Source organism: Pseudonaja textilis, chromosome 7 (assembly GCF_049901715.1).
Source record: "Pseudonaja textilis isolate UNSWEBS1 chromosome 7, rPseTex1.2, whole genome shotgun sequence".
NCBI classification, from domain to species: domain Eukaryota; kingdom Metazoa; phylum Chordata; class Lepidosauria; order Squamata; family Elapidae; genus Pseudonaja; species Pseudonaja textilis.
Genome location: NC_141996.1, coordinates 22,948,050 through 22,969,784, shown reverse-complemented (window position 1 = coordinate 22,969,784; position 21,735 = coordinate 22,948,050). Strand labels below are relative to the sequence as shown.

Sequence of the window (21,735 nt, the reverse complement as noted above, 5' to 3'; positions counted from 1 at the left end):
AAGTCTTTAGGCTGTACAAAAATCTTGCTTTAGGCATATTTTTTAATTATCCCATGCTAGGTAAAGGCATTTGGACAATACCAGTGGCTTTTTCTACAGCTGAAATTGGTTTTAATAAAATAAAAATATCCTTGGCTGTCCAATCAAATTCAGAAAAAAAAATGAACATGGTCCCCGGGTTCTTCTGTTTCGAATGCAGTTCATTAGAAATACACAACAGAATTCTAGCTTTTATCACAATAGACACGTGTTGCAACAAGTATCTTTCCACACTTCTAGAAGTTATGCATGATCAGGTTATATCTTGCTACCTAATCACTATTACTGATGAACTGTCTTTTAAAACACTTCAGATTCACTGATAGCAAATTACTTTGAATTGTCCTACTTCAAATTTCTACATTCAAGTTTCTTTTCTGGTTTCTGTGTACCTGTCCTGATGCTAAAATGTTTATCATTAATGTTCTAGAAAGTGGGAAATAGAAAAGTTTTTAATTTAGAAACTTTTTAATTAATGCACAAAATTTAACATTACAATGATTATTGTGATTCTGTATGTAATCATAATTTACATAACACGAGATCAATCCAATATGGATGTATCACCAATTTGGATTAACATCAGAGAGAGATAAGACTGGATTTACTTGTCATTTATTTTTGAATCATTATTTATCTATTAACAGGAATTCTATTAATAGCATACACATGTCAAAAGAAAACAAAAACCAATTTTGTCTATCAGTTTTAAAGATGAAAGTAACCCACTGAATTATTACTTTTTTCTAAGATTTTATTTTTTCCTACCTGATACTACTTCACATTCTTTGAGCAATAAAATTTAATAATCTGCTGATTGTACCTGAATTTAGTCATATGTTATTTCTATGACAACATACATATCCAATGGAATCAGGGTTCCTGGTGTATAAAACTGAATGAACATAAATAAAGTAGAGGCTAAATATTGAATTGGTTCTTGCAAAATGCTTCAAAGCTGCAGCAAATTACAGTAGCAAATTTATTTAGCAAATTTAGTAAAGATTTCATTATTTGATTGACAGTTTCCAAACAGATTGCAATTGAACTGGCAAAGGAACAAGAATCATTTCCGGATATGTTCCCTCATGGAAGACATATAATCTTTTTAAAAATGTCCTTGGCATTGTTCCCCAAGGTGAGTTAATCGTATTAATGGAGGAAAACATCTAATTAAAGAGGGAAACAGCTTGAAATATTTCAACACTATCCAATGTGTACTTAACAAACTAAGATGTTTATAACAGATGAATATTATTTAAATATTTTAATAATTGATAATATTTTAATGTCAATCTATTTAAATTCCCTAAACGGACAATACAAGGGAGGGAGGGAGGGAGGGAGGAACCAATTTGCAATTGCAATTTAAACAGAGAAATCAACAAAATATCCAAAAAGATGATAAGATCATGGGAAGCCATTTGCACACTGTTGTAAAAAAATTATATGGCTATGTCTGCTGAAGGAGCTGAACTTAATATGTGTTTAACTTTTGAAAAAAATAAATTAGATATACTGATACTGAGATGTATGAACTATAACTGTAGTTCATAACTGTTGTGCCCTCCATATATGGGAATTACAACTTCTAAAATGGTTATTTAACAAGATCTGTAAAATGTGTACACTGGAGGTACCAACTGTGGGATTCAAAAATATGGATGACCCCTAAATGTCTGATCAAGACATCCTTCTTACCTAGAACTAATTATCTAGATATTTCTATTAAACAATGCAATATATAATATAATATAACTAAGTAACATTTATCTATATATAGCACCATTAGGACACATTTTAGAATAGAATAGAATAGAATAGAATAGAATAGAATAGAATAGAATAGAATAGAAAACAGAGTTGAAAGGGACCTTGGAGGTCTTCTAGTCCAACTCCCTGCCTAGGCAGGAAACCCTACACCACTTCAGACAAATGGTTATCCCACATATTTTTATAAACTTCCAGTGTTGGGGCATTCACAACTTCTGGAGGCAAGTTGTTCCACTGATTTAATTGTTTTGTCAGGAAATTTCTCCTTAGTTCTAAGTTGCTTCTCTCCTTGATTAGTTTCCACCCATTGCTTCTTGTCCTGCCCTCAGGTGCTTTAGAGAATAGCTTGACTCCCTCTTCTTTGTGGCAGCCCCTGAAATATTGGAACACTGCTATCATGTCTCCCCTAGTCTTCTTTTCATTAGACTAGACATACCCAGTTCCTGTAACCATTCTTTATATGTTTTAGCCTCCAGTCACCTAATTATCTTTGTTGCTCTTCTCTGCACTCTTTCTAGAGTCTCAACATCTTTTTTACATAGTGGCAACCATTTTAGACCACATTATAAATACAAGATCATATTTCAAGGCCACGTTATAAACAGAAAACGATATAAGATTAAATATAAGACCATATTATAAAATTGTTTTAGACAAGTAGAAAACATTTTTTCCATTATATGGCTAAATTATCTGTTTCTTCCAAAGTCATATTAATAATTCTGAATTCATCTAATATGCTGTTGTACAACCAGGGGTGGATTTCTACCAGTTCTGTCCAACTCTGTAGAACCGGTAGCTCTGAAGAGCAGCAGACATAGAACCGGTTCTATGTCTGCTGATGTTTTTGCCCACCCATCCACCCAGGCTCTTACCTGATCTTTATTTCCTGATTTTTCAACTTCAACTGCCGGGACGAGGCACAGCTGCAGTTAAAAAAACAAGAAAAGAGGGCTGTTTCAAAGGCTGCTTCTTGGCACACAGCGTGCTAATGACGACTAACAGGCATATGGCTCATAGCAGGCAGGGAAGCTAGTAAATCCCGAACCGGTAGTTAACCCTGTCATATCCCACCCCTGTGTACAACCATTATCAAAGTTAATGTGTACTTATCTGACATTACTAACTAAGCTGTAGTTAGCATTCACTATTTATGGAATATGTATAATAAATGTTCAAAATAAATGTAAAAAATAATGCACAGCACCTGTCTGCTAAGCAAAAAACAGAATTAAGGAACAGATTCAGCCAAATATTTCTGATATCCAGTCAAATAACAATCCAGCTACTGTTTTGTACAATGACTGATTATAGTCACGCCTTCATTTAATACTGAATAGGAACAGTAACCAAAGGACTATACTTCATAACTACTAGAGACAGTTTTGTGTTCTTGCACCATGAGAAAACTGTAAACATGTACTATTAGGTGGGTAGCCTTAATCAATAAGGAATTTGTTTTCCCTCCTGAAACTGTAGAAGTTGCTTCTATGAATGGAGATTATCAAACAAAAACAAAGAAAGAAGCTTCTAAGGAAGAGTGAAAAAATAGCTTATCTGTTAGCATGGTTTTTGATAGTCGATCAAACAAAACAGGTTGTCAAAAACCTTATCTGTTATTTACATTAAGTGGAAAGTCTGATGTCAACTATTGCTTAAATGCATCAGGAGACCAGCACAAAATGGCTTTTATACAGTCTAACAGTGAGTCATTGATGTCCTTGTCAGTTGTTTTTACATTTTTTCTCCTCATTTGTAATATGAAAACATATAGTAAATTATTGGGATGTATTTACACTACAGAAAAATCATTTATTCTGTGCAAACTGCAATTGCTATCAAATATTTAAACTTGGTTAAGCTTTTTATTACATATAAATGTAATATAAATAACAATAAGTGCTTATGTGTATTACAGTTACGCAGAAATAATTAGTGTAGATAGAATGTAAAATATAATCTAAAGAGCAACAATCAACTTCAGGCAATAGCAATATTACAATAGCAAAATAGCAATTAGGAGCCTCGGTGGCGCAGTGGTTATAGTGTAGTACTGCAGGCTACTCCTACTGCAATTTAACAGATCGAATCCCAACAGGTTCAAGGTTGACTCAGCCTTCCATCCTTCCAAGGTGGGTAAAATGGGGACCCAAATTGTTGGGGGCAATATGCTGACTCTGTAAACCATTTTGAGAGGGCTGGAAAGCACTATAAAGCAGTGTATAAGGCTAAGTGCTATTGCTAATATATTAGCTGTTAGTGTGGCAGATTAAATTGAAGCTTTTTAGTATCTTTAGGACTGAAGCTGTGTATGTGTGTGTGTATGTGTGTATCGAGGTGGGATTCAACCGGTGTTACTACCGGTTCAGTGAGAGTCCGGTTTCAAAAGAAACATCAGCTGCCCGGATAGCTGCCCGTTTGAAAATCCTCTTCTTTACTGCTTTTTCAACCTCAGCTGTGCCACGCAAAGCAGCTGAGGCTGAAAAAGCAGGGAATAAAGGACAGCCAAGAGCCAGAGTAGGCGGGTGGGTGGACCAAACAGACAAGCAAAAGGTCATAGCAGCGAACCGGTTTGGTGTCTGCTGCTCTTCAGAGCGGTTTTATAGAACCCGGCTGAACTGGCACATCCCACCCCTGGTGTGCATGTGTGTGTGTGTGTATGTATAGTAGTAGTAGTAGTAGTAGTTTACGCATAGGGAGAATGACAATACTACAAGTACACAATACAAAAGATCTCCAAGAAGAAAGCAAGACCAAATTTGTAGCACAAGCAAAAAATGATGGGTTAGTAAATCAGATTTATTAACAACTTTTTATGCTGACTAAAATGGCACTGAATTTGCTGCTGAAGGTGAGATAAAATGTAGACCTAAAATTTTCAAGGCTATTTTAGGATCTGGTCAACTGTGATTTTTAGTTTAAACTAAATATAATTGGTAAATCTGCATGTGTGTTTTTGATGTGACAAATAAATCCATGGAACATTATGTTATATAAACTGTAAAAGTTGGGAATGGGGAAATTGTGCCCCGCAAGATATTGCTGAACTATAGATCCCAACAACTTTGACCGACATGGGAAGAGATCTGGAATGTAAGCAATTATATAGTTTATAAACATGTATGTTTATAAAAGTCTATACAGGGGTATCAAACTCGCATTGTCACAGTGTTGTCACATGATGTATAGCAACTTTTTTCCCCCTTCACTAAACCGGGTGTGAGTGTGACCAGCACATGAGCATCTGGCCCACAGGCTGCAAGTTTGACAGCCCTGCTGTAGACACACAATTTTTCCTCAAATGGTACTTAGTCTGTTATAGTAGCTTGCTTAAAAATATTGTAGATCAAAATATTCTTTACTTCCTTTCTGGTCTGCTGGTTGGAATGACATTAGCTTTTTATCCTTATTTTATATTTTGTGCAATTGCATGTTCTGAGTCTACTATCCACTGGATCATTAAAATGCCATTTTTGAACAGTCATCCTTGACCTTCAACAGCTTATGAAGCAGACAGAACATAACTAATTATTATTTGTTTTAATTAACATAGAACATGAATATATCTCCTAATAGCTATTTGGTTCCTGCTGTGTCAAAAGTGAGTATCTTGATGCTTTTGAATCTCACATCTGCATTCGTTGCCTGTAGGAACAGGAAGGTGAGGTCAGAGAGTATGTACAAATTGTGACTGCCAATTAAAAAAGAAAATGACTAAACTTAGGGTTGCTGCTTTTTTTTTTTTTTTACTAAACTCTGCAATGCATTAAATAAAATTTGATCAATCTACACCTGTCTCCTGGGGCCATATCACTGTCAATCAATATACAAAGTGGTATTTCTCTATGCAGGCTATTTCTGAATTTCAGGTTCAGAAGCAACAACCTGTTGAAAATCAGCTCCTGATGAACAATGGCATTGGCCCTTTTGTACTGATGAACTGAAAAACTGTTCAGCCATCCCTGGCTGGTAGAAAAGTATTCCTGTCTCTACTAACCCCTAGGTAACAAGTAGCAAATCCTAAGCAAAGATTTTACACATCTTGAGACTTCCCTTCAATAACTTGGAATAAAGCTAAAAAGCACACATTATATTATATATAACAGCATTATTATACTAACACCTATATTTTTAATTTGCTTCCTTCCTAATAAAGTGTTATGAAGTTTAGTCCATTAGCCACATCTTAGAAATTCCAAACAAGATGTTGACTTTTCTCCTCAAATGTACTAATATTGCATTTGCAGATAGCCAGCCACATATGTCAGATCCACCTCAATTGGATTCCCAATTGTGCAGGTTTGGGTTTATTAGAAATAATTGAGGCATGGTATAGCTTGGTTATCTGGGAAGAATTCAAACCTGTTTGTCCATATAGTATAGCCAATTGTGTGTTAGATTCATGTGTCTCCTGGATGATTAAGGTTTCTCAGGAGTTGGCATGTACTTGGATATGAAGGGACTGTACTCCATCTGATATGTGATTTGGAGTTCTCTTGAACTCTTCAATCTTCACTCTAGCTTGAAAGATAGCCCCACTGTGGCTGGCCTTCTTGAAAACCCAGCTCTTCCTTCAAAAGAGTTGTTTTTATTTTGCTGGTTATTTTTTTTGTTTTTCTGTTTCAATCTTACGTTAGCTACTCAAAGTTACAATTGTGAGTAGGGTAGCCATATAAATTGGTTGAAAATAATAACTCTTTTCTTTTAGTTGTAGAATGATAAAGTGATCTCTCTGTGTGGAATCCTGTAGATCTCTTTTTGTGGATTAATTAAGAGTTAATTGCAGCTGCAGAGTTCTATTAACACACTTCTCCCAACACGTAGGGTAGAAGGTGGAGAGGAAAGGTTGTGAAACCAGTTCCTCAAGTTCACATTATTTCCCTGATTAAATCTGGTGCGCTACTTTTCTATACAGTAAGTGCTCTTTTTAGAAGCAATACGCTAAGGGGAAAAATCTATAAAAAAAGAATGAAATCTCACATGGACAAAAGACTTAATCACATTGCTAATGAATCAGACTAAAGAAGCCTAGTATTTAGGACAGTGGTGTCCAAACTTTTTGCAAGGGGGGCCAGATTTGGTGAGGTGAAAATGTGTGGGGGCCGACCATTCAGCCATTCACAGGAACCGCTGTGCAGTGAAAGGAAAAACACCGGCAGGTGGAGATTAGTAACAGGCTGAGCTAGCAGGGAGAAGAGGCTGCAGGCCACTTGAAATTTGAAAATGGGCCGCAATTGGCCCCCAGGCCAGACTTTGGACATGCCTGATTTAGGAAAACATAACTTTTTCCCACTTCAGAAAATAGTGGAACTACTTAAGTACTTTCCTTTAATAAAGACTTCCATGGAGAATATAGGATTAAATCATAAGTGACAATTAAACCATCTGTCTCAATTTTATTAATTCTGAGAGGAGACAACTGATTTCTGATTGAATCAACTGGACATACTATACTCATAATTGCAGCACCATCTTCTGGTCTCTATTGAAAAATTGCAAGGTTGAGTGACTAAGTAGTTTAATGAAACTAGCTCACTGAAACAAATGGCCTGTACAGCACCATTACAATTTTAGTTCTCATACAATCCCTCAATGCTAAATCAGAAAGAAAATAAATTATATTACCAAATCCAGATATGTCCTGCCTTAGGGTGGACTTATGAATTACAAGTTTTGTAGGACATTTCATTTTATTGCATACACTTTCAAGGGTGGAGAGCCACTAACTTTTTTTCTAGCCAATTATCATCAGGATTAGCAGTGGCGGAGGCACAGAGTTGGAAGGAACCTTGGAAGTCTTCTAGTCCAGCCCCCTGCACAAACAGGACTCTCTATACCATTTTAAACAAATGGATGTCCACTCTCTTCTTAAAAGTCTCCAGTGATAGAGCACCCACAATATATTGCTACTTCCAGACAATTGCTGTATATGAATTTTATATACCTCAGTCTTATTCAGATTTTGACTCCTTATATTCTGTAAATTCTGATATTCACATATTATAGAAATAGTAGAAACATATACACAGGTTATAATTGCAAAATGAATAATTAAGCCCTGCTCTAATATAATTATAATTATATTAGAGCAGGGCTTTTAATAGCTAAATTCCTCACATTTTCCCTAGTTAATATGGAAAGTTTTTAAATATAAAAAAGTTATTCAACTGGAGTTTACACACACAGCAGCAATCTGATTTCAATTGCGGACACTTTTCTAATGCTGCCTATATTTTCCTTCAAATTATCTGTAAAGTTATTATTAGCTTATAGCTAATAATTATAGCTAACTATAGCTTAACCAAATCAGTTTCTCAATAATTTATAATGTTAACATTTAAATGCTGAGGGTATTATAAGTATCATTTCCTATCCATTCATCCCTGAATTCCTTTGGCAACTCTGTAGAAATGTAATAAACCTGTACATATAGAGAGTAAACTAAGAAAAAAACCAGGATCATATTTCTTGGGAATAAAGTAGTCCAGTGAAAATTCAACCCCCAGTATCTCCATTCATCAGTCAATGTCAACAATACTAGATGGATGGGCTGCTGTCTGACACAGTATAGGGAAGCTTCCTTTATTCTTATGTTGTATTAAAATAAATAAAAATGCAATCCAGTTTATTATCTTATTTTTTTATTAACTTTTTGCTTCTTTTTATATTTCTCCACAATAGATTACTGAAACAATATCCCATATGGCCAGTTTCACAAGGATTCTGTTACATTCTTCCATTACCCACTGCTAAATTCAGCTTGTGCAAACGAAACTACATTCATTAGATTTAATTTCAAAAGAAAGCCATCTGGTACAATGGAAAATATTGTTGGAATATAATCCGTTTTAATATATCAGAATGTTCTTTCAGAGCATATGAATTAATAGATCATGTATTCCAAGGATCAATTCCAGAACATAGGCATCAATGGTACATTGATGACAAAAGAAAGGTGATTTATGCATTGTGATATCAGAATGCAAACCATCTTTTTACAGTTTACATATCAGTGTGTAGTCATGAGGTCTGTGACATGATGTCACAGCTCATGTTTCAGCCTCCTCTGTGAATGATTATGCACCAGGGGCTAATTAACTTGAGCTCATTCTCACCTGGGAGGTGCAAAAAACAGGCCTCTCTCTCTCTCTCTCTCTCTCTGTGTGTGGGGTGTGTGTGTGTGGTGTGTGTGTGTGTGTTTCAGAATGGATATTTCTAAAGATCAATTTGAGATAACTATATAGCCTCTACTCTGTATTATCAGCAAAGTATAAGATCTTTTTATTTAGCCTAAATGAACAAGACATTACTAATTTGATGAGACAAGACACAACTTTTCATTATATATCAATGCTTTCAAACCTCTGCATCTAAATATACCTGACTTCAGATCCCTGAGTGGCAAATATTCATTGGGATTTATTGTAGCTGAAATAAATAATAATACATTATTTAAAGGTGGAAAGTGTTCTTTGCATTCTTCTCTCATTTAAAGAAAAATGTATCAAATGAATTATACAAAGATAAATATAGGTGACTATGTGCTAACTTCCTTAACACTTGCAATCATTTGAACATTAAGTATAAATGTACTATATATTTATACCCAATAGATATAAATATAGACACAGGCATACATATACTATATATAAACATCCTATTATATTATTCAATGTCAATATATATTTAGCAATCCTTTTTTTCACAACAGTTCAACAGCAGTTACTCCAGTTGACAAAACATACCTATAAATCTACCGGATTTTAAAGAAATGTAATGATTTCTTCCTGCTTATTTTTATGTACATTTCAAAAGTTGTAAAAACAGATCAAAAGCAATCTATATACAATATCAAACATTTCAATTATAGTTTCAGAGGAAATATTTTTCAAATAAGGCACATATATTTAAGGTACACTTTATCTTTGATTATTGGTTATAAGCCCAGCTTAAGCATCAATAATTAAATGCATCCTCGCATCTAATGTAATGGATTTTGCATTAGCAAAGGAAATTAAATCTTTTTATACCAATTATATGATTTGCCTCTCCCTTTTGAATGCAATTTAAAAAGGCTCTACCAACACTGAAGCTATGTAAAGAATCACCTGCATTTATATCTATATGCCGAAGCTGTGCTAGCCCATATTTTTAAAATATTTGGTTGAAGAAATAAATATTGATCCTTTTGGAAGGGGCTTTTAAGACCTAAATATTTTTTTATTTCAGTTAGCACTGAACTATTTGAAGAGTTGAAACGCTTTTATTTGAATTCCCCATTTACTATTGTTTTAATTAATGATTGTTAAATGCAATTTTAGATGTTTATGTGATTCTTTTAGAATTTATCTCCTCTACGCTATAGTCACTGGAAAAATTCTTCTTGAGCTCATATTTCTCTATAATGCTATTTAGCATCAAATTTAATTTGCTTGTCTGAGGAAAATAGGCAATATAGAAAAAATGCTACATTAGAGAAAAAATTAATTTCTTCTATTTTATGCAGTATAATACAATAGTTAGATATGTTTCTGCAGTCATACTCCTATGGATAAATTTCCCAAAAAATCTACACAGTAGATAATGAAAAATCACTGAAGAATTTCTATTTTATTTTATTGTGAGCCATGAATCTTTTTAATTATACTGTTTAATAAGCCAACAAATGGGCCTCTTTAACAAACACAGCTCTGAATCCTAAGCAATGATTTACAAGTCATGGTTACTATGTTTGCATACTACGCTAAGGTAAAAGCAAACAATCATATAATGATTTACCAGAATGTACAAATCTAAAGATTGTATATATGCTTTTCCCCAAGCATGTTACCTTCTCTGTATTATTTCTTATAACTCCTGAACAAAAGATATTAATCCAAAAAAGAAGCAAGCAAACACATGGCTCATATCTGTCTGGTATCTTTATCTCTCCTTCTGAACTCTTTTTTTCTTTCTTTATTGTAATTAGAGGGGGAAGGGGGAAAATGTAATCCCTGGCCATTATAAATACAATCTTATACTGAATATAAAATTGTAAAGATTCTAAAATTAAAAATAAATGGCAAAGTTATCTTTGCTTTCCTTATGCTATAAAGACTGCAACTGGCAAAGTAGGAACCAAAATGACAAAATTAGAACCCAAATATTTTGCCATCTGATTCACATTAAACAAGGGTACAAAATATTTAACTGCTTTTGGTATTTCTAATAAGAAATTTGAGTATGGGTATATCTATTAGCTTCCAGCTAATCAGCCTTTATGAGATTTTTGAGTCCCATTTTTCATGACCTTTTGAACATTTTTTGGTCATTTATTTAGAAAATTTGCACATTTATTCCAAAGATTCTATTCCTTGGTCTTTAAATGCCTTCGTGACCACAATCTCTATGTTTGAACAGTCTCTATTAGGGATATTTGGCTATTATACTTCCTCAGATGGAATTCAAATGGATCCAGGCAAATATAATTTATTCTATTTGGGGTGAAATCATATGGCATCTGTAATGTTTTTAACAACAAGCTTTAGGTTCAAAGAAAAACTTTCAGCTTTGTTTCTATCTTACTGAAGGGAATTATCTTTTAAGGTTTGAGCTGACCACAAACTTTTGGAACACAAACATCTCACAGACAGGGTCAGGAGGTACACAATTCTCATTTTAATTTTTGAATCTCTTCCATTCCTAATTCACAGCACAAAGAGGTGAATGTTCTATCCCAGTGGTGGCGAACCTTTTTGGCACTGAGTGCTGAAATGGGAGCTTCCGCGCACCGGAAATCAAAAGAGCAGCTCCCCTGCATGTGCACAGAGGAGTACTGGAACCTGGAAGCTTAGCTTCCTGGCACACGCATGTGCACTGGCCACCTGGTCTTCCCATTTCTAACATGCATGTGCACACAAAGGCCAGCTGATCAGTGCGCACACCCATGCCAGGGAGCTGATCTTCCAGTTCCTGGCACTTCTGTGTGTGCGAAAACCAGCTGGAATCTGGAAGAGCAACGGGCGATGGTTGGCATGCCTGGAGAGATGGCTCTGTGTGCCACTTCTGGCACGCGTGGCATACGTTCACCATGACGGCTCTATCCCATATGTCTGAATATTTCTTAATCCAACACCTTAATGTTCCCTACTAATGAGCATAATATGTGAGCATAATATATATGCAATAATAACTTATTGTTAAAATTAAGCTAAAATCAATATGTAAAATTATTTCCGCTTACTTTTAAAATGTGTGCAAATACATGTCCATAACATAGTCATTCTAATCAAACCAGGAGTTATGTATATCCAGAACTGCACAGGTAATAAGTTTAAACTGTTATGATTTCTCAATTAATCAATTTTGAGCATTCCTTATTGAAAGAAAGGAGCATGGTGCTGCTTTCTGAGTGATATTCAGTAGTGGAGTCAAGGGTTCTTTTTAAAACAGATATATTTAAAGGTGTTATTTGGCTTTTTGAGCAAAATGTCTTGAAATTCTGACACAGTATTTAAATCATAGCTTTTATTCTCTAATCAAAAGCTAATTTAAGCCTTTAACAGTAGTTTTCGATCAATATTCTTTAGTTTTGCACATATAAATACATCATGAACAATTGATCAAAATGATTTTGTGGAGCTAGTCAGAAGATACTGTTTGTTGCACTTCTGTTTATGAATGTTTGGCATATGCATGACCATTAAAGACAAAACCATGTCAATAATTCCTAATCTTAGCAGGCCATCCATTATTCAAAATCTCAGTTCTTTTTGTGTTCTTATAGGTAGGTCACCATGACAACATCACCCTTCCTTTCCTTATCTTAAATAATTAACTCTGTGACCAATTTCACTTTCAACTGATGAATTATTTGATGTGACATTGTTGCATCATGATCCCTACACAAAGTTCAGTATTTAGCTGCAGTCTAATTGGGTGAAGTCCTCTCAAAATTGCACAAGTATTCTTTAAGCAGACAGGTTGATAGGTCATATAGTCAGCCTGGCATTTAAGCCTTAGGCAAGAGAATGGATTAACAGAGAAGGTACAGAGCATTTGACTTCTAAAAGACCCCCTAAACCGCCCACACCCGGTTTACCAAAAGGGAAAAAAGTCCCGATACATCATATGATGCCGCTGTGATGCTGTGAATTTGACACCCCAACCTAAATTAATTGTTCGCCATTATTTTTTATATAACCCAGCAAGTATTATTTAGCATCCAGGAAATATAAGGCTCCCATTTTAAAATGTTATAGATGGCAAGAATGTTGAACCATCTAGGTACAAAGAAGTTCAAACAATAGAAAGTTTAATCTTGGAAATAATTTATGTTTTAAAAATAATTCATAGAACAGCAAACCAGGAGGATTGTGTTGTTAATTCCCAAAGTATAAGATAAATAAAAATAGAGGTCTCTCCTTTAGATCATCAACTACTAAGTTTATACCAGAAACAAATTTAATTTTCAGTCCCAAAGAAGTTTTTACAAAACAGTAAAAAGGCAATATAATTTCACTTGAATTGTGTTGTATTCCCATGAAAAAAGGTACCTTGGCTTTTGGACAACAATTTTGAAATGGGTTACCACTGCCTTTTGTGAATGTTTTTAAACATTAATCTAGTTTACAACCCTGGAATTTTCCAGTAGTCTTCTGTTCATATAGTAGTTTAATTAAATTACTTTGATTAATATTTTTTCTGATTATCCAAGGTTGGCTATATGCTGCCACCTGCTGTTAGCAAAAAGCAAAGCAACTCCACAACCAACCATGGAACTTTTCATGACTGTTATCAAGGACTCAGTTTTCAAAGATGAAACATGAACAAAGGGAACATTGCTTCCAAACAACACATCATTTACACACTTATTATATTTATTTCTATATAAAATTTGTTTATATATTGCTGTTTCCTTCATGAGGTAATATAGCAAGTTCTCATAAATAACTCAGTTATTATATTGTGTAAACTCTTCCTTAAATAACATATTTTTATTAGATTTGCTGTTTGAATGTGACTGTTTTGACCTAAAAAAAAATGATTTACCAAAAATCAATAAAGTTAAAACAAATAAAATTCAGCAATAAATCAATATTCTCAAATCTTAAACAGGACAACTATCAGATCTACATTTTTTAAACTTAAGGAAACAAATAATTTCATAAATATATGTAATATTACTTTAGGCTCTAGTGAAAACTACCATGTCTAGGCAGTAAAATCTATTACTAAGTTTTACAATTACTAGGTTCAAGTTTTCTGCATTTTTTGCTTCCATCCATTGGTCATCCAGATTTCTGCAGCCATAGTAAATTAACCTATATTAATATAAAATAATTTAAGTTTAACATAAATTGATTTCAGTGATTTATTGACTACATCCACAATATTTGTCTTATTGAGTATTACTTCACTGTGATTAAATTATTTTTCCTTAATTCTAATCCCAGATGAGATGAGGTGGAAATGGTTTTGAGATTTGTTTCACAAAAGATTTCTTGGTATGAGAAAAATGTCCAAGGAGTACAGCCCTCAATGTCAGTTTCAAAATCACACAGTAAGCCAAATTACTGATTCATCTATTTTAGCATGTTGTCAACACTACCTGGCAACACTTCCATGATTTTACTTGCAAGGAATTTAACCAGAGACCTATGTGTAAACTATATGCTCTACTGGTAAATTACAGTCATTTGGGGTGTCTCTTATTATTTCCTCTTTTTCTAAGCTAAAAAGATCCAAACATTACCTTTCTTCTTGGAATTCAAATTAATTTTTCTTTGTACCCCATCTATATTCTATGTACAATTTAGGCAACTCGTGTATCATAAAAGTACACTATTACAGAAAAAAATCAAGAGAAAATATTAAAACAGATGCACAAAAATGTTAAAATGATACTAAATATTCCAATGATTTAAACATCCATATCTTATGAAAGTAAGTTGCTCCAGATCCCTAATTAATAATTTTGTGTTTTTCACTGTGTGTTTCATTTCTTTTTTTAGATGCAGTAACCAGAATAATACAGAATTCTAATATGATTGCACCTTAAATGCAAAACAGCATTACCAACTTTTTTTTACTTAGACCAGAATTCATTTTTTTTCCATAGTCAACATACTTAATTGCTGTTTTTATGGGAACTGAACAATCCTCAAAAAATTTTCTCTCATTCAATTTCTGCTAGGTTTCCACTAATTTTTCTACAGCTTTCCAACAATGAAATTAACTACACGAGAACCAAACAAATGCAGTGTTCTAGAAATGTTAGCTTTAGAAAATAATCTTTTACCCAAAAAATTACAAAAAACTCAATTCCACTAAAAATACAGTTTTGAAGAAGGAGATCTCATTCCAGTTCCAAGATACACCCAAAAATCAAGGCAGAAAGAGAAGTATAAAAGAATATGTACGGTCTGTCAAGCAGCATTATCTTTATATACTGCAATTAAGAAATGTTATGGTTACTATTTAAGCCCTGTTCTGAAGGAAAAGATATAAATGGGGATGAGTTCAGTAGCTTTAGTATGTTACATAACAATGTCAAAATAATCTTACCTAGTATAAATCCAATGAAACCTGGACTTTCCCTCTTATCAGTTTATTTCTATTTGATCTGACAAGAAAAGCTGTTCTTGTCATAAGAGATAGACAGCAGGCAGATTAAGAATCTAGTTTTCTAGTTTTGCTGCAAGTAGCGGCAAAAAAATATATAATCTAAAACATTACCGATGTTATCTTTTAGATTATATCTTTTTTGATGCTACTTGCATTACCTTCTTGTAGATTAATATGAATCATTTATGTTTTGTTTATTATTGGCAATTGAATGTTTTAATTATATGTGTCGATATTTCAATGAATATTACATATTGTGTACTTGATTACATCATGCATTTGTTCATAAATTATCTTGAAATGTTTACTACATTACATAAATTTCTCTTAGGGTGTTTTACATTGTTTTGAATATAAACAGAAATTGTTTATGAGACCTCGAAAGCTGTTTGATATTCTTTGAAAAATTTAAAAGGTATTAATAATGCATACTGTTTTCTGTGCTTATTTCTTTATCACATCATTGCTATATACTTCACTTAAAATCACAAGTTAACATTTTAAATCACAATCAAAAATATCATTTTTTTAAATAAAAGAATTAGCACCTAGACCTCCTAAATAAATCTTTAACATCTCGGGAAGTTAATTGCAGGTTTACAATATTGGCTCATCATTTGGTGATGAACAATCACCAAACTTCTTCATATCCACACAGATTCAAGAAATTGTCTCAATTTTTAGTTTTATTTCTGTCTAACATTCATCTCATAATAGCTCAGATGATAATGTTGTTGCATTCCATAAATTTTATAAATGGAAGGTAAGAAGTGAAGAGAGGAGCTATGAGCTTCCCTACGGTGCCAATCTGTCTGTGGATTTTATTCCCTTAGAGGAGTTCATTTAACTCTGTGCCTGCTATCTTTCACTGGTCTTTTAATTTAAAAAGTATTTTGTATTGTTAATTTTTAACTTTATTTTTATACTGTTTCAATTTTTTTTATTATTATTGTGTTTATTTCATTTTTCTATTTTTAATTTTAATCATGCTCTTGCAATGGTATTATGGCACAAAATAGATTTTTCTGTATGCACCGCTTTAAAAGAAAGAAAAAAATCAAAGTTTTCACCAGTTTCTGTCCATTAACCAGACATGTTATTTTTGCCTCAAATGAATCTGAAAATAAAAACAATGATCTCTACAACACATTGTTGTTACCAGTAGCATTTATATAGAACTTGTTATTATTATCTATATTATACTCATTTTTTCTTAACCTTAGCAGTTTTCCGAGCTGTGGTCTTAAATTCCCAGAATTTTCCAGGCTGCAAAGAGGTTGAAACTAAGAAGTCAAGAGAAAGATATTTGATTTAGTGAAACTTCTATCAATTTGGATGCAAGTAATTTTTGGCAATTCCCTTTCCAACTTGCCCTCCTTCAGTTCATTCTTTGCCATAATTCAAAGAAGATCCTAACCTTCTGGAGCAAATTTCAAGGCACCCCAGGATTTAAAGCTCTCTTTTCTTCTGATAAAAGCCTTCACTAGATAAAGTATCATTCTATCTGCAAAAGGATATCATTTTGGATATCATCCAAGGCTTTCAAATTGTATGCAATAAAAAATGATGTCATTCTTGGATTAGACATTTCATCCATTAATTATTTAATAAAAACATTACAAGATGCCATTAGTACATCTGACATATATACAAGCATTCAGAGTTATGATCATGCCTGATTAACGTAATAACTGTGACAATCCATAAAAGAAAGCAGTCAGTAATGCTATGCAGAATTGTCATTGTTTCAGTATGATGTATTGTCATTAGAAGTAGCATTTAAAATTCTCAAATAAAACATACAAGAATAGATTATCATCAGATTAATTTATAAATCTTGTTCTATTTGCATCTTCCAATAGCATAAGACCATAATAATCTTTTGCTATTTAGCTTTAAATGTGGTACTTCCTTTTTCATTTTCATTTGTATAATCCTCTCAATTCCAGGAGCATGTGTTAAAGATTAGATATCAAGGAGAAATGCAGCTGATTGAGATAATTGTAGATTTCTGGCTACAGTGTAATACAGGTATTTATCAAAGTTCACATTTGCACCATATTACTCAGTAACCGTAAACAAGCTATTTTATCTATTCTATCTGCAAAATAAGAGCAAATAAATATAAATTACTTTGTTGAAATACATGCATTCGAATGTTGTGATTACTCAGAAGATGACATAAGCACGCTGAAACTGATACACAAATTCTAATTATTACCCAAAGTTTTTTCAGCTCTGATATTGGCTCTTTCCTATCCAACAGAACTACAAAGTTGTCACAGTCCTGCATTGTCATATGCTGCAAATGAAATGCTCAAGGCACTAATGGTGATATTTTTCATCTGTTAAATATATGCTCCCTTAAATCGATAATTTCAAGTATCTTAAATAAAGTTAATACAATACATAGTGATAATCCAATTATACTTACAGTGTAGCTGGAATCAAAAACACCTGCCTTATTCTTTGTGTTAAAATATTTTACAGTCTTCTTAAGTACCCATATTTATCTGCAAAAAAAGAAATATAATTTTGCTAAACAATTATTTTCTATGGCTTAACAAAAACAAAAGTTAAATTGAAAAAGAACTAAATATACTTTTTTAAAGGTACCCTCCATCTTGATGATTTTCTAAATTTTTGCATATCTTTCCCACTGAACATTAGATTTTTGAGTGAATCTTTCTGATATATAAAGAAGAATAAGTGCATTAATAACATCAAAGTTTTGTGCTTATTTTATTAGTTTCATCACCCAAATGTCATGTGCCAATATGAAAAAACAAATCACTCTCTTGGATTTAGTAGCAGGTTCTACAATTTTTAGCTGCAATAACTATAACCAATGGTATTTGGCAATCAATTGCCAACCTAGCTGAATAAGAATTATGGTCCATTCCTCCCTGACAAACTGCTTTAATTGTGACATCTGACACTTTTTCAGATTTTTTTAAAAAACCATTCATTTTAGATCTTGCTATAATCTTTCTTTGGAATTTCATTCTAGACCACGAGTTGACCATTCCAAATTATTGTATCAGTTTCTTGTTGTTATCTTTGGGGTCATGGCTGTGTGACCTACTTGGGCTTCACTTTATAGCCAATGGGGTCATATTATCCAGGTGCCATGGCAACAAAAGAAATTAAGGCACCCTTATTTTCATGTTAAATAGTGTGATGTTGTTTTTGTGGAACAGAGTAACTAATACAAAACAATATTAGTAAATAATACAAAATAATATCAGTAAAGCTGGAAAAGATTCACTTTTGGCTCATGTATTTACAGAACATTTTTCCAGAAATATGGAGAATCATCCTGACCAATTTTGAGACAAAACCATTGTTCTTAGTGAGTCATGGCTTTTGCATTGCTACTATCCTAAGAATCCCATTTTTACCCAGTGTTTTTCTGATGCTGTCTTTAGACAAGGCAAAAGCTTTCTATGACTTTAGGTTATGTTTACGCTGACAATGTTATGTTGTACTCTTGAAGTGACTGACAAAGTAGCCACTTTCAGAAGATTCATTATTGTAATAAATCTTCCTCATTTTAAGATAAAATCAAGTGGTAGAGACCCGTAATTTTATAAATAGTTTAATAATCTAAATTTAGAATTGAATCGAATATGAATCAATTACTTTTCTACAGAATCTTTGCAAGTTCCTTTTAAGTGAGACATGAGTTGGCTCTACAATCTGGTAATAACATTATTCTGTGGAGAGGAACCAACATTCATGTCATTTGTATAGGGCAGGATACACCCAAGATGTTAGCCCTGTGAGATAGTCCTGACAGAAAGCACTTCCAGATGAACTAATTCTGCTTTATTGTAAGGTTACCTTAACAGAGTCTTGCAAGTCTGATCTCTACATTTCTCCCCTGTCATATATTCAGCCCAAGAAACTAGGAGTTCTTCTGAGATATTTGCCATGCCCACATTCCTGCTGCATACTAACTTACCTCTTATCTGACCAGTCTCCTGGTTGCAGTTCTTCTCCCTGTTGCTCAAAGTCATTCCACACCATATACCACTACATCTGGTCCTATTTATCTTATTAATTAAACTGAACTGGGGAAATTACTTCACACTGGTAAATCCGCTAGATGGTTTTGTTTATGAGGTAAAAGAAACATGTATGAACATTGATGTTATTTGTTCCTTCTGGCTTCTTTTATGTATACTACATCACATATGAAATTTTGAAAACATTCAGTGGGAAAGATATGCAAAAACTCAGCAAATTCAAAAGAAGAATTCTAATTCTTCAACACAATTACATAAAGTACTTATGAAATATTGCTTATGACAAAGATATTTGTTCTGAAGTGGATATATATAAATACAATTTTAGTCTAATTATATAAAAGGATGTATAATAAAATGCATTTGATTTTTTACACACAATAATGTTATTGAACAAGCAAAAGCTACTAGAATCTTTAAAGGTACTTTTGTGCACCTACTTATTGCTTTTAATGGAATCAAAGAATAGCATTACTCATTCGTGAAATGGTAGGAAGACCTATTGATGTTAAGTGTAATCAATTACTCTTTTTATCATCTTAATAGCTAACATTGAGTTGCTGAGTAAAAAATTAATTCAAACATAGGGCTACAGCACTATAGATGCCAACTTTGCCAAAATCTGCAATATTATAAAACTAATACTTTTAAAAAGCCAACCAACACAATAATTTGGAACAATTAACAAATGCAGACCCTGACCTAACTGATATCAACTTTACACTTTAGATGTATTTATTTTTGTACTGTCTATAAATACAACATTCAGCATCACTTGCTTCCAAATATGACCAAAATCAGACTGTTCCAGTCTAGACAGAACAGTTTAAGATTACCCTATTTAGGAAAATGCATTAAAATATTATTAGAAATGGCTGGTGAAGTCACTTCCTTCTCACTATTTAAATATAGATTAAACTATTTATAAAGGCACTTAAGTATAAAGTATGTCCCAAAATAAGTTAACTGGCACACATATGGCAGTCTTTTCTCAGGCTTTGCTTCAAACCAAGAGAGGGCAGCACTGGCCCCCCACAAACATCCAATCGGTCCTCCCTTAAATAACAAACAAACCACCTTGACGGGAATGCTATAAGTAAATAGCGATTTTCAAAGCAACCCTCCTCCCCCCCCCAAATTAAAAATAATTAAAAAGGAAAGGAAAGAAGCACCCCTTACAGAAGAATGAGAAACGGGCTTTTGTAATTCTGGGTATCCCAGATGGGGCAGAAAAAGCAAAGGCAAAAAGGGAAAGCAGGAGACATGGGCGACACGTGGGGCAAGTCATTCAACGAGGAGTTGGGACCAGAGAAGAGGCGCAGGCTTATCACGGAAGAGGGCACGACAGGTGGTGCTACTGAAAAGCCAAGTCCAAGAGGAGAGCGGCGCCTTTTAAACTCCACACGGGAGCGGAGGGAAAAAGGAAAACGGAGGGCACCTGCTTGATGCCTACGGGCTCCCCTGCCCCATTCTGGGTGGACGTCGGGGAACTTTTCCCCCAAAGAGCTCCCAAGGAGGCCCGCCTGCGAGCGGAGGAAGGGAGAAGCGGAGGACCGCCGACAGCCTGCCCACCACCACCACCTCGGTCCCCGCTTCCTAGGCGCGGCTCCACCCCACCCCACCCCCATCGTCCCCTCACCCTTGGAAAGAGCCGCGCGCTCGAGTGGAGTTTCGTCGCGTGGACGCCGCCCACAGCCGGTGAATCCCTGCCCGGACGCTTCCCTCCACTCACCCTCACCCCGTGGCTGCCGGAGCTGTTGACGGCGGTGGGGATGGAGATAGAGGAGGAGGAGGAGGAGGCAACAGCCGGCTCGTCTTCCTTCCCTCCCTCCCTGCTGTCAAGTGGCGCCCGCTCCCCACCCTCTTGACGTCGCGTGGACTGGATCCGCCCATCATAAGATAGAGCCGGGCACCGGCTCCCTCCTCTCACCTGGGTCCTTCTGCCCCTTTCGTAACGAGGGCGCGGGAAGGCGGGCGGGCGGGCGCGGGAAACGGGGGAAGTGGCGCGTCTTTGCTCGGCCCGAGATAACCCCGGCTTACGGTCGCGCCCGTCCGCACGCGCGCGCCCCTTTGCTCTGCCCCTTTTGTCTTCCACTTCGCGCTCCTGCCCGCCCGCTTTAAAGTTGAAACGTAAGAACAAAGGAGGCCGTGCCGTTCCCCTTAGAGAAAGCGGTTTATTGCACTTGCGCCATCGCTGCACGTGGTGACCTGTGTCGGAATACAAACAGCAACCGCGCTTCCCACGACCGGCTTGGAGGCGAAAATGCGATTCGACGATGCCCAGGGGGAG

General features: G+C 34.8%; 1 protein-coding gene across 3 annotated transcripts in view; it reads right to left on the bottom strand.

The window, feature by feature from the left end:
* Positions 1-21,289, bottom strand: part of FRY (FRY microtubule binding protein) — a 184,696-nt gene extending 163,407 nt beyond the window's left edge. The window contains exons 1-3 of one of the 3 annotated variants that reach the window (XM_087937235.1): positions 21,178-21,289; positions 17,852-17,930; positions 2,688-2,738 (exon numbers count right to left, since the gene is read on the bottom strand). The gene's annotated coding sequence lies outside the window, so the exon portion shown is untranslated. Of the gene's footprint in view, positions 1-2,687; positions 2,739-17,851; positions 17,931-21,084 lie in introns of all 3 variants that reach the window. The other 2 variants (XM_087937236.1, XM_087937237.1) reach the window with 2 other exon arrangements.
* Positions 21,290-21,735: the final 446 nt, after the last annotated feature.